The sequence below is a fragment of the Rhinopithecus bieti genome, unplaced genomic scaffold (genome assembly GCF_001698545.2).
Source record: "Rhinopithecus bieti isolate Rb0 unplaced genomic scaffold, ASM169854v2 scaffold_10706, whole genome shotgun sequence".
Classification (NCBI taxonomy): Eukaryota; Metazoa; Chordata; class Mammalia; order Primates; family Cercopithecidae; genus Rhinopithecus; species Rhinopithecus bieti.
In genome coordinates this window covers 1,097,196-1,107,768 of record NW_016806811.1, presented here as the reverse complement: position 1 = coordinate 1,107,768, position 10,573 = coordinate 1,097,196, and positions in this window count along the sequence as shown.

Sequence of the window (10,573 nt, the reverse complement as noted above, 5' to 3'; positions counted from 1 at the left end):
TGTGATCTCCCTAGAAGGCTCCTAGGGATGTTCAGCTGCCCATACCTAGAAATCTGCTGGTTCAGATGCTTTATTTTATTAAAAGTTGCATTAGTGATACTATAATTCACTTAGCTGGAATATGTCTATTAAAAAACCCCTCCTTCTGAATGATTTTGTTTACTCGGGTATAGATCATACAGAAAAACATAAAAAGTGTTTGATACACTCCCTTTATGCACCAGTGTTCAGAATAAAGAAGTGGTTCTCTAATATTCTTTAAAGGTTACCAATTAAGGTTTTATTAAAATATTAGATGAGCTTATGAGTTTAAACATATGTGATGGGTTTGAACTCAATTCAGTTATTACCCTTATTAGTGATGCTCAAATTATTCCATCTTTGCCTGATGAGAACTTATTCAAGTTGGCCACTGATTATTTTGGCATGATCTTAATCATCTTTGATAAATTCCTTGCTTTCTGATATGAAAAAAATTTCCAGGTCTATTTTGTTCATTTACTGCTGTTGTTGACAGACAGGATTTTAAACCTAGAATCAGGCTTTTCTTCAAGGAGCCCTAGTTCCTTTTACTGAGAAATGGTATTAGAGACCAAATTTGGATGCTAGAGATCTCATTACAATTGGGTCAATCATTGCTCTAAATCTTTTCATAGAGCTAAAAAATAAGCATTTTTTTAAAAGAGAAAATACATTATGAGCTCATACTGATATTTCAAATTAAAATTTAGGATTACAGAGTATTTATTTAAATTCATTGATCTTACAACTGTATCTCCTTTCAATTATAGCAAAAATCTTGCATCTCCACAATGATTCTTTTTTATACTGTATTATACACATAACAATCTCAGTATAATTCTCATACTCCAGCCAACAGTCACATTACTGAAAATAGTTTATGACTTATTGCTGTTCTTTTTTCCGCAGGGTAACCGTATTAGTCCATTTCACACTGATATGAGGATACTACCTGAGACTGGATAATTTACAAATGAAAGAGGTTTAACTGGCTCACAGTTCTGCGTGGCTGGGGAGGCCTCAGGAAACCTACAATCATGGCAGAAGGGGAAGCAGGCACCTTCTTCACAAGGCCGCAGGAGAGCAAATGAGAGGGGAGAAGTGCTAGACACTTATCAAACAACCAAATCTTGTGAGAACTCACTCACGATCAGGAGAACAGCATGGGGGAAACTGCCCCTATAATCCAATCACCTCCCACCACATCCCTCCCTCAACACCTGAGAATTACAGTTTGGATTACAATTCAAGATGAGATTTGGATGGGGACAAAGAGCCAATCCATATCAGTAGCTCAATCAAACATTCACAATCAAATTATTATTTTTGAAAGTCTCTTGGAATAGTTCCTATCAGTTTGGTCATGCTACTCTATGGCAGAGGTTCATTTGTTTTATTTTAGTTCTAATTTTGAGAGGTTGCTTTTTAAAATTTCACTTTGTTTTATGATTATGTAAAGTGTTTCCATGACTCCACAGTCAAATCCACAAAATATGTATTCAAAGAAGTCTAGGTCCTGTACTCAACACTCTACTCTATTTTGCCTATCCCTTTTTAGGTAATCATTTCTTAAATGTTTATTCTTCCATTGTTTTATTTTAATTGTATAGTCCTACCTCCTCCTTAAATAAAGAGTAGCATGCTATACATACTTTTCTGCATCTTGCTTTTCCCCCCTAAACCTTGAAGAATGCAGGGGCTATGAGGCCAACCTTCATGCAAAAATCCAAGTAAAACTTCTTAGTCTGCAGAAATGTAATTACTAATAGCCTACTGTTGCCTGGAAGCCTTACGGACAACATAAATAGTAGATTAACACATATTTTATAGGTTATATGTATTATATACTACATTCTTACAATAGCAAGCTGGAGAAAAGAAACTGTTATTAAGAAAATCATAAGGAAGAGAAAATGCATTTACTGTTTCCTAAATGGAAGTGAAATGTCGTAAAGGTCTTCACCTTTGTCATCTTCATGTTGATTAGTCTAAAAAAGAGGGTTGGTCTTGCTGTTTCAGGGATGGCAGAGGTGGAAAAAAGTCCTTGTATAAGCAGACTGGCACAGTACAAACTGGTGTTGTTCAAGAGTCAATTGTAGTGATATATCCTGGAAATCACGACATTCTAGTGTATAGAAATAGTCTGCAATTCTTTCAACAGTTGTCAAGTACTTTATTATGTTGGTGTATCATGGTGTATTCCATCAGTCCTTTATTGATGGACATTTGGGTTGGTTCCAATATTTAGTTATTACAGAGTGCTGTGATGAATAGCCTTGGGCAAACTATTATTTTATTTTAAAAATTTTTGCTAGTATATCTTTGGGATACAGTCCCAAAAGCAGAATTGCTAAATCCAAGGGAAAATACATACGAAATTTGCTGGATATTGACAAATCCCACTCCATAGGCATTGTGCTGAGTATTCAGTTATTTTTTTCTCATTTCTATATTTTCCATTTTATCCTCTGTTTTGTGAAAGGGCCGTATGTGCAAAATGACCTCCAAATGCTAAAGGAGTCAAGCAAGCAAAGACCAAGAAAAATAAAACAAATCCAGTTTATCAGTCTGGGGTGTTTTACTGGGGGAGTTTGCAGATAGAAGCATGGTCTTGGGCAGCTGCAAGAGAGGTAGATCTCTACAATGTTACTCCCCAGACCCAGGGCTTCTATACCATAGGGGAAGGGCATATACACACCAGCAAGATAATTAAAGGCACTTTCCAGAACAGGCAAGAATGCTATGTGCATCAGAGCTATAATTTGTGTGATAACATCAAGGTTGCCTTGTTCTTTCACTGGGGACAGTACATAAAGTGGAAACCAGCAGGAATTCATGGGACTGGGATTAATCAGAAGTTAACATGGCAGATCAGCATCAAAGATGGAGTTACTTTTGTCTCCATACCCTCCACTTTGAGAAGCTGGGGCTAGGACACTGCACACATTTCTGCTTTACTAGTTGGCTCCTTATAGAGTTCTTCCAAAAGCATGCAAAATGTAGACTGAACAACAGGAAAAAGAATGACCAGGAGACTGGCTGCTTTCTGCTTTGTTTCCTCTTCCTGCCAGCGTCACCCAAGCCAGTTTTTCACCCAGTAGGGGTAGGTTACAGTTTCCAACTTTCTACATTCCTAGAACCCTCTCAGTATCCACACGAGCCAGTCAGCAGCCCAGCTCAGAAGTCTGAGACTCTGCTCTGTAGGGGCCCCTGGGGCTCCTGTACATCCAGATGGTGTCCCTTCCTTGGAGGTCTGGGACCAGCCTCATGGGGTTCTTTCTCCTAACCAAGCACTCCCTTTTCAGAATTCTGGGTCCCAGCTCAGCAGGGCCCCTCTTCCAAGTTTCTATATTCTAATAATCCCAACCTTCTTCCTTTGTTTCCCCAACATTTAAGGATAATTAATAATCCATTGCTTCCGATGGCAAAAACTGCAATGACTTTTGCATCAACATAATGCTTCCTAAAGTTACTACATCTGGGATCCTTCAGAGTTTACTTTGTCTTTCAGACTCTTCAATACCTGATTAACAATTCTGTTTCTATTAAATTAAATCATATGAGTGGTATTTGACTCTCAGAGGGATTGTACCATTTTATCTTTATTTTTACCCACAATTTATGAGAATGCTTGTTCTCTCAACCTTGCCTGCTAAACCTTATGATTTGTGCTAATCTAATAGGTAAGAATAGTCTTTTAGTGTAGTTTGAATGTGCATTTTTCTTTTCTTTTCTTTTTTTTCTTTTTATTTTTTGAGATAGGGTCTTGCTCTGTCACTCAGGCTGGTGTGCAATGGCGTGATCATAGCTCACTGCAAGCTCTAATTCCTGGGCTCAAGCGATCTCCTGCCTCAGACTCCCCAGGAGTTGGGACCACAGGCATGCACACCATGCTTGCCTTTTTTTTTTCAATATAAATGGGGTCTTGCTATGTTGCTCAGGTTGGTCTCGAACTCCTGGCCTCAAATGATCCTCCCACCTTGGCCTCCTAGCCTGCATTTTTCTTACTTTGAGGTTACTTGAGAATCATTTCAAATGAAGGTCTATTTGCTTTCTTGTCTATTTTTTTCTGAGAACTCTCTGACCCATCTTTCCATAGCCCTGTTGGCCTCTTATTTTCTCTATTTTAAAACGCTTTTTCTGTATTAGCTATACCAATATATGGTTACCGTATACATTCTAAATATTCTCCCACAAGGACAAGCTGTTATTTGTCTATTTACTTTGCGAATTACTTTACGTTCCCATGCAAAGGTTTATCATATTTATATGATCAAAAGTATCAAGGTTTTTCCCCATTGCTTCCAGAAGTTGAATCAAAATTAGGAACGTTTTCCCCACTCGGATTATAGAGGAATAAACCCATGTCACCTTTTAATTAAGTATATTGTTTCATCTTAATCTTTACATTTCTGAAACATGAGGAATTTATCCTACTGTAAAGCATAAAGAAAATGTCATCTATGTTACTTTTCTGGGCAGGTCCCTGAAGACCCTCTCTCCTTGCTTCTGACCCCAGCAAGTCCTCTAAGGCCACAGAATGCTGGCTGAGAGCATACTGCCCCAAGCCACGGCCCTGATCCAAGCTGTGGGCACCTGGGCTCACTAAGACAAGATAGCTGAACAGCTCCAAAAAAGGGTTTGAAATTTGGCTTTCGTGAAACTGTTAAGCACAAAAGTTTTGAAGGAATATTCAAAACATCTCCTACTTTCAGGGGGTCAGTCTTATTTCTAGGAACTGGGCTTTTCTGATATAGGCTTTTCCGATGTACACCTAGGTCTTGTATTTGCACATTTATAAATAGGGTCTAAGACACTATATATATATATTTATAGCCTCCAAGGTCAGAGATAGTTTCAAAACTGGGATGCACTCCACACTGCCTTGCTCTAAAACTGCAAAGAGGCAAGATCTCAGGCATTACTGAGAGCTCTAATTATGCTGGGTTCTTATAATTTAAGAATTGAAGAGTTATAAAGTATATATTCCAATAGCAAGTTTAAACCAGACAAGAAGCACTAAAGATTTTAAAACAAATACGTAAAATTACATTGCCTAAAGACAGAAAACCAGCCACCTCTCAGTCATCAGTAGCCATGCAGGTCTCAGGAAGCAGGCTCTATGGGATCGCTTGTCCTAACTCCAGAATGGGAAGAAACTGTCAGATGGGAAAAACTGTTGTTTAGTCAATTTGCACTGGTCATAAATTGAGTGATTTCATCTTTGTGATTATATACATGACTTGCACTTGTCTGAAATAGCATTGACCGATATAATTTCACTTGTATGGGGTTATATAACCTAACATTTAGGTGCTAACTTATAATAGCTTTGCCGATTTAGAATGAGAAAATAAAGGTACTTCTAAGAGCTGCCCATTGTTATCTAACAAAATACTGCACCTATCATTTTTACCTCAGGAGACACTAGATTAACCCTTTCCTCATCTTCTGGAGTACGCTTTAAAACACAGAACTTTTGGGGATTACCAAAGATGAGAGAATAAAATTTTTGAAAAATGGATCATATTTTATTTCCTATCACAAACATAGTCTGTAGCTTGGCTCTCTTTTTGTTAGTGACCTCTAAGTGAATGACTTCTTGAACATGCATTTCCTCTCCTTTGTTCCTTCTTTAAAGAAAGAAAGGCCTGTTATAACAGCAATGAATAATCTAATGGGATCCTGCTGGCACTCCCCACTGCTCCTTGTCTTTCCTTCTTTCATATGTGTGTTGTCACACACAAGTTTAATGTATACAGCTCAGACATATTAACAGACACCCCCACCCTGCCTGCCCCCAATTAAGTTGCCAACCCAGCACCTCACTCCCAGCCACCGAAAAAGAGATTGCCTGTTACATCACTCAAGCCCATTATTCTCTTTTCTCCCTATGGCATCCACTCCTTCTAGATGCTTTTTAGCTCATGGTTTAAGCAGAGGTAAGACATTTTTGCATTTTAAGATTAATATTATATATCTTTGACTTTTACAAGGCTAGACACCCTGGGGACTGACATTTAATAGATGTTAATGGAATTTAATTTTTACATGCACTAGGTGTGAACATTTATCTTCTAAAATAGTCTGAAACCTTAAACGGCACCAAGAAAATTCCATAACAAATTATTTTTCACTCTATATCCTTAAATCAAGTTACTGAGCAAGTAGAAAAGCTGTTTTCTGATATTTAGAATTGAAGACCTGAATATAATTATCATTAATTAATTACATGGAGAGGATCAACAGGCATTTTGCCATAGTGATTACCATTGCACAACAGTTCTAAAATGGTGCCTAAAAAGAAACTTTCTCCATAACCTATTTTCCCATTGATTTTTATTAGGCAAGACATCCCCTCTGCAAAAGTATGCGTGACCCCAAACATATTAAATAATAATCAGCATGACAAATATTTTGAAAATTTTTATATAAAGAAAAAAACTCTAACAAAGCAATGATAATCAAAAGTAACACAAAATTAGAGGTAGTTGACAATGCTTTCTGAATAAATTGTGTGTTCTAAGAATGTGACTAGGAGCAGAGTAGCCACTTGCATTTTCAAAGTACATTTTCGTCTGGATTTCAAATACAGTTTCATTTTAAATTTTGGCTAGTATTATGATCACAGAATTTGGATAATATTACAGATAGAAGAAAACACTGCTTTGTATCTTTGTAACCTTTACAATTCATGAACTAACATATTTTAAAAAGCTGTCAGTTTATTCTCTACATATTTAAAATACTGAAGTCTCTCCCGTTCCAATTAATGAAGGAAAACTCTTCTTTTTTTGCTTCAGTGCCTGGCACTGAAGTGCCTACTTAATAAACATTTGATGAGTAAATGAATGATTTTGACAGTGGCCAAGTGCTTGCAGCAAAACTGAGGTAGTGCAGTACATTGCAAAGAGCAATGTGAGGAAGCAGATCTGGGTTCTTGTCCCAGTTCTGTCACAAACTAGCTGTGTAACTTTAGGTAAGGAACTTGACCTCTCTGGGCCTTGGCTTCCTCCATGCAAATCTGGATGCTGGGTATGATCTCCAGTGGCCTCTAGTTCTAAAAGGCTACAGTTCTAAATCTTAAAATTAGCCAATCATTCTTGCCAGTGTCACTTTGAACTTTAGCCTTTAGTCTCCATAGAGATAGACACATTTTAGCATAGTAGCCTCTAGAATGAAATCTATTAAGAGGTTCAATATGCTAAGGCAAGCAGTGGAAAGATACAGTGCCTCAATGGTTCACCCAAAGAAGACTCGAGTAAGTATAGAAACGTACAAGAGAAATAGACGGGAAACCTGGGGAAAAAAAAAGTCTCCATCGCTCAGATTAGTGAAATCTCCAGATAGCAGGTTTCCTCTAGAGGTCAAAAGTGAGTAGGTTTTATTTATGACTGATTAACAAGTGATGAATTTATAAAAGGCTTCCGTTCCAAAGAGAGCACCAGGATGCTTTATTTCCTAATTGGAGAGTACTTTGCACATAAATAAAGGAGGATCACTGCTGCCTGTCAGGGAAGCACTTTGACAGGGCAAGGTTGATCTTGTCTGTGTCCTGATTTACTATATGACCTTGGGCAAGTCATTCATCTTCCCCCAACCAGTATCCCTAATCGTAAAACGGAAATAAAAATACTCATTGCCTTCACTGAGGATTTATAAGACAAGATGAATATTTTTAAGCCCCCAGAGGGGAAAAGGTCACATATAAGAAGGCAAAGAACGACAGAACAGTGCTGTTGGACTTTTCATACAACTTGGGAAAGAAAACAACACCATAAAACTCCTGAGCTTTAGGCTGGGCGCGGTGGTTCATGCCTGCTATCCCAGCACTTTGGGAGGCCGAGGCGGGCGGATCACCTGTGGTCGGGAGTTCCAGACCAGCCTGGATAACATGACGAAACCCCGTTTCTACTAAAATTACAAAAATTAGCCGGGCGTGGTGGCAGGCGCCTGTAGTCCCAGCTGAGGTGGCTGAGGCAGGAGAATTGCTTGAACCCAGGAGGCGAAGGTTGCAGTGAGCCGAGATCACGCCACTGCACTCCAGCCTGGGCGACAAAGAGAGACTCTGTTAAAGAAAAAAAAAAAAAAAAAAAAGAGCGAGAGAGAGAGAAAGAAAGAAAGAAAAAAAGACAAAAAACTCTTGAGCTTTAAGTTTTCCAGTCCAAAACCAAACAAACCCACAAACAAACAAAAACAAACAAACAAAAAACCTCACCTCTTACAATCTGCGCATTTTTTACCCCTACATGTTGCACAGCACAGCACAGGCGGGGGACTGTGATGTGATTCGAAGGTGACTAGTTGGACGGCTGAAGGCTGATACTAAATTTATCCCCCCACAATTCGAATCCCTTGCTCCATTGGGAACAGTGAGATCGTGGGCGAATTAGTTTTGAGGTCTCAATTTCTTCTTCTGTAAGATATGGCATATTACTATTTATCACATGTGTACAGATCTGTGAATAGATGCCTGGCATAGAGTAACTTCCCGAAAAATATTTGCTGATAATTTCTGTTTCTTAGCAGCATCATTCAAACTGCTGAAATATTTTCTTTAAAAAAAAAAATCAAAGATCCTTGTGAGGTAGTATTGGGATATAAAGATAAACGTGACAAAAACGTCTATACTTAAAAGGGGAATCAGTATAAAGTCACAAAGTCCACTTCCTTCTGGTGAATAGAATGAGTTTGGGGACAGGGACAACGCCTTAAAACGGGGCCGCGCGGACGCCAGGGGGCACTGTGAGTCCGCTTTGGCGAGGAAAAGGCGGCGGCCTGCGCGGGGCGGGGAGGGCTGCGCGCTTCCAGCATCCCAGCGCCCAGGAGCTTCGCCACCTACCAGGGTCCGCGACCTTAACTCGGCTCCGGAAAGGGCGTCCTGGGTGACCCAAGGCTGGGGCCACAAGCAGCTCCACGGCTCTCCGCGTTGGTCTCTCCCCTTCCCCCAAGCAGACAGTTCTTTCTGCCAGCTGTTCTTGAGATTCCTGAGTCCCGGGGTCTGGGAAACCAGAACCCCCCTGCAACTGTAGGGAACGTTTTGGGCGCGCCTACGTCGGGTATTTTCCTGGGCAAAAGGACAGAAGTTGTCATTTGATTCTTTAAAGGGTTCGTGTCCCAAGAAGGGGTTAAGCTCTCTTGGTTTAGGGTAAGAGGGCCCACCCTACCTCCCACCCAAAGGCCAAACACACAGCAGGTTGGGAAACGACTCTGAAATCACTCCTTGTCCACCTCCCAAGGTCGGGCGAGAGACTGGCACGCCCCACCGGCAATCTTCAGGAAAAGGGTCAGATCCGGTCCTTAAACAGCTCAGGTGCGAAGCTGAATCGCTCTTCTGAGGAAAGAGAGGAGACAGTACCTGTCCCCGCGGTCCCTCACTTCCCTTAGTCTCAAGAAGAGGTCAGACACCGGAAAATGGGGCCCAGGCACTTGGTCTATTCCACCTGCCACTCGAGTCCCCACTCCCAAGCGGTTGCTCAGACATTGGCATGATGGGGAAACTCGGTTGATTTTGTTACCTCCTAGAGGGAAAATGCCGTGGGCGGAGATGTCTGAGCGTCCCTTCCAACACGAGCTGGGTGGTGCTCTATTGATTTTCATGCAATCCACGGGCGGGAGCGAGAGCATAGGCTCGGATTCACGGGCTCCAGGGCTGAACGCATGGCAGTGTCCCTGGGAGCAAAGCCACCCAGGGAGCCCGTGCAATATACAAGGTGGGGGGCCCGGAGAGAAAGCATAGCGCCGACAAGGGTGAGGGGCCGGGCAAAAAGTAGCGTGGGGTACCGGGTGGGACAGACCGACCTAGGAGAAAGTACAACCCACCCCAAACTTTCGCAGACCCGGGAGCTTAGAAAGGGAGAGCCAGGCAGCACAGCAGCCTCTCCTGCCGCCCAACGTGCCCAGCTGCAGCGAGGAGGGGCGGCGCGCACGCCGGCTGGACGCTGGCTGTCCCCAAATCGCGCCCACCCGCAGGGCCAAAGCGCCGCCGCTCGGGTCACTGAGTGGCCGCCCACGGAAGAAGCCAGATCGCCGGGCTCTGGGCTGCGTAAGGGATCCGAGGAAAGGAGAATCAAACGCGGATCCGGAAGGAAGGGACACTGAACCCCACAGCGTCTCCAGCGCCGTGGGGCGGCGGGACTGTCCTTGGGCTGCCAACTGGCGCGCAAGCTGGAGTCCGGCAGGGTCGGAAAGAAGTGAGCGCAGAGACTTCCACGAGCTAGAGGAGTCAGATCAAAGAGAAATGTGGAACGCAACCCAGGGCAGCCAGCGGAGCTTGGCAGCGTAGAAGCCACCGGGTTCCCGCTGGGAGGACTATAGTGACTGACACTCGCGAAGACGAGGCGCTTCCAGCAGCCGCGGGGCTGCGCGGAGGAGTCCCCTCGCGGCGCAGAGCGCGCCAGCAGCGGCCAGAGCGCGAGATGCGGCGCGCAGCTTCCGGACCGTCCCGGCTGGGAAAACCCACGGGCGGCGCTGCGCGGCGCTGACCCGGCGCGGGTCCGAGGGGTGTGCCCCTGCCCCTCCGGTCTCCACCCCCTCCCGCGCCCGTCGCGCG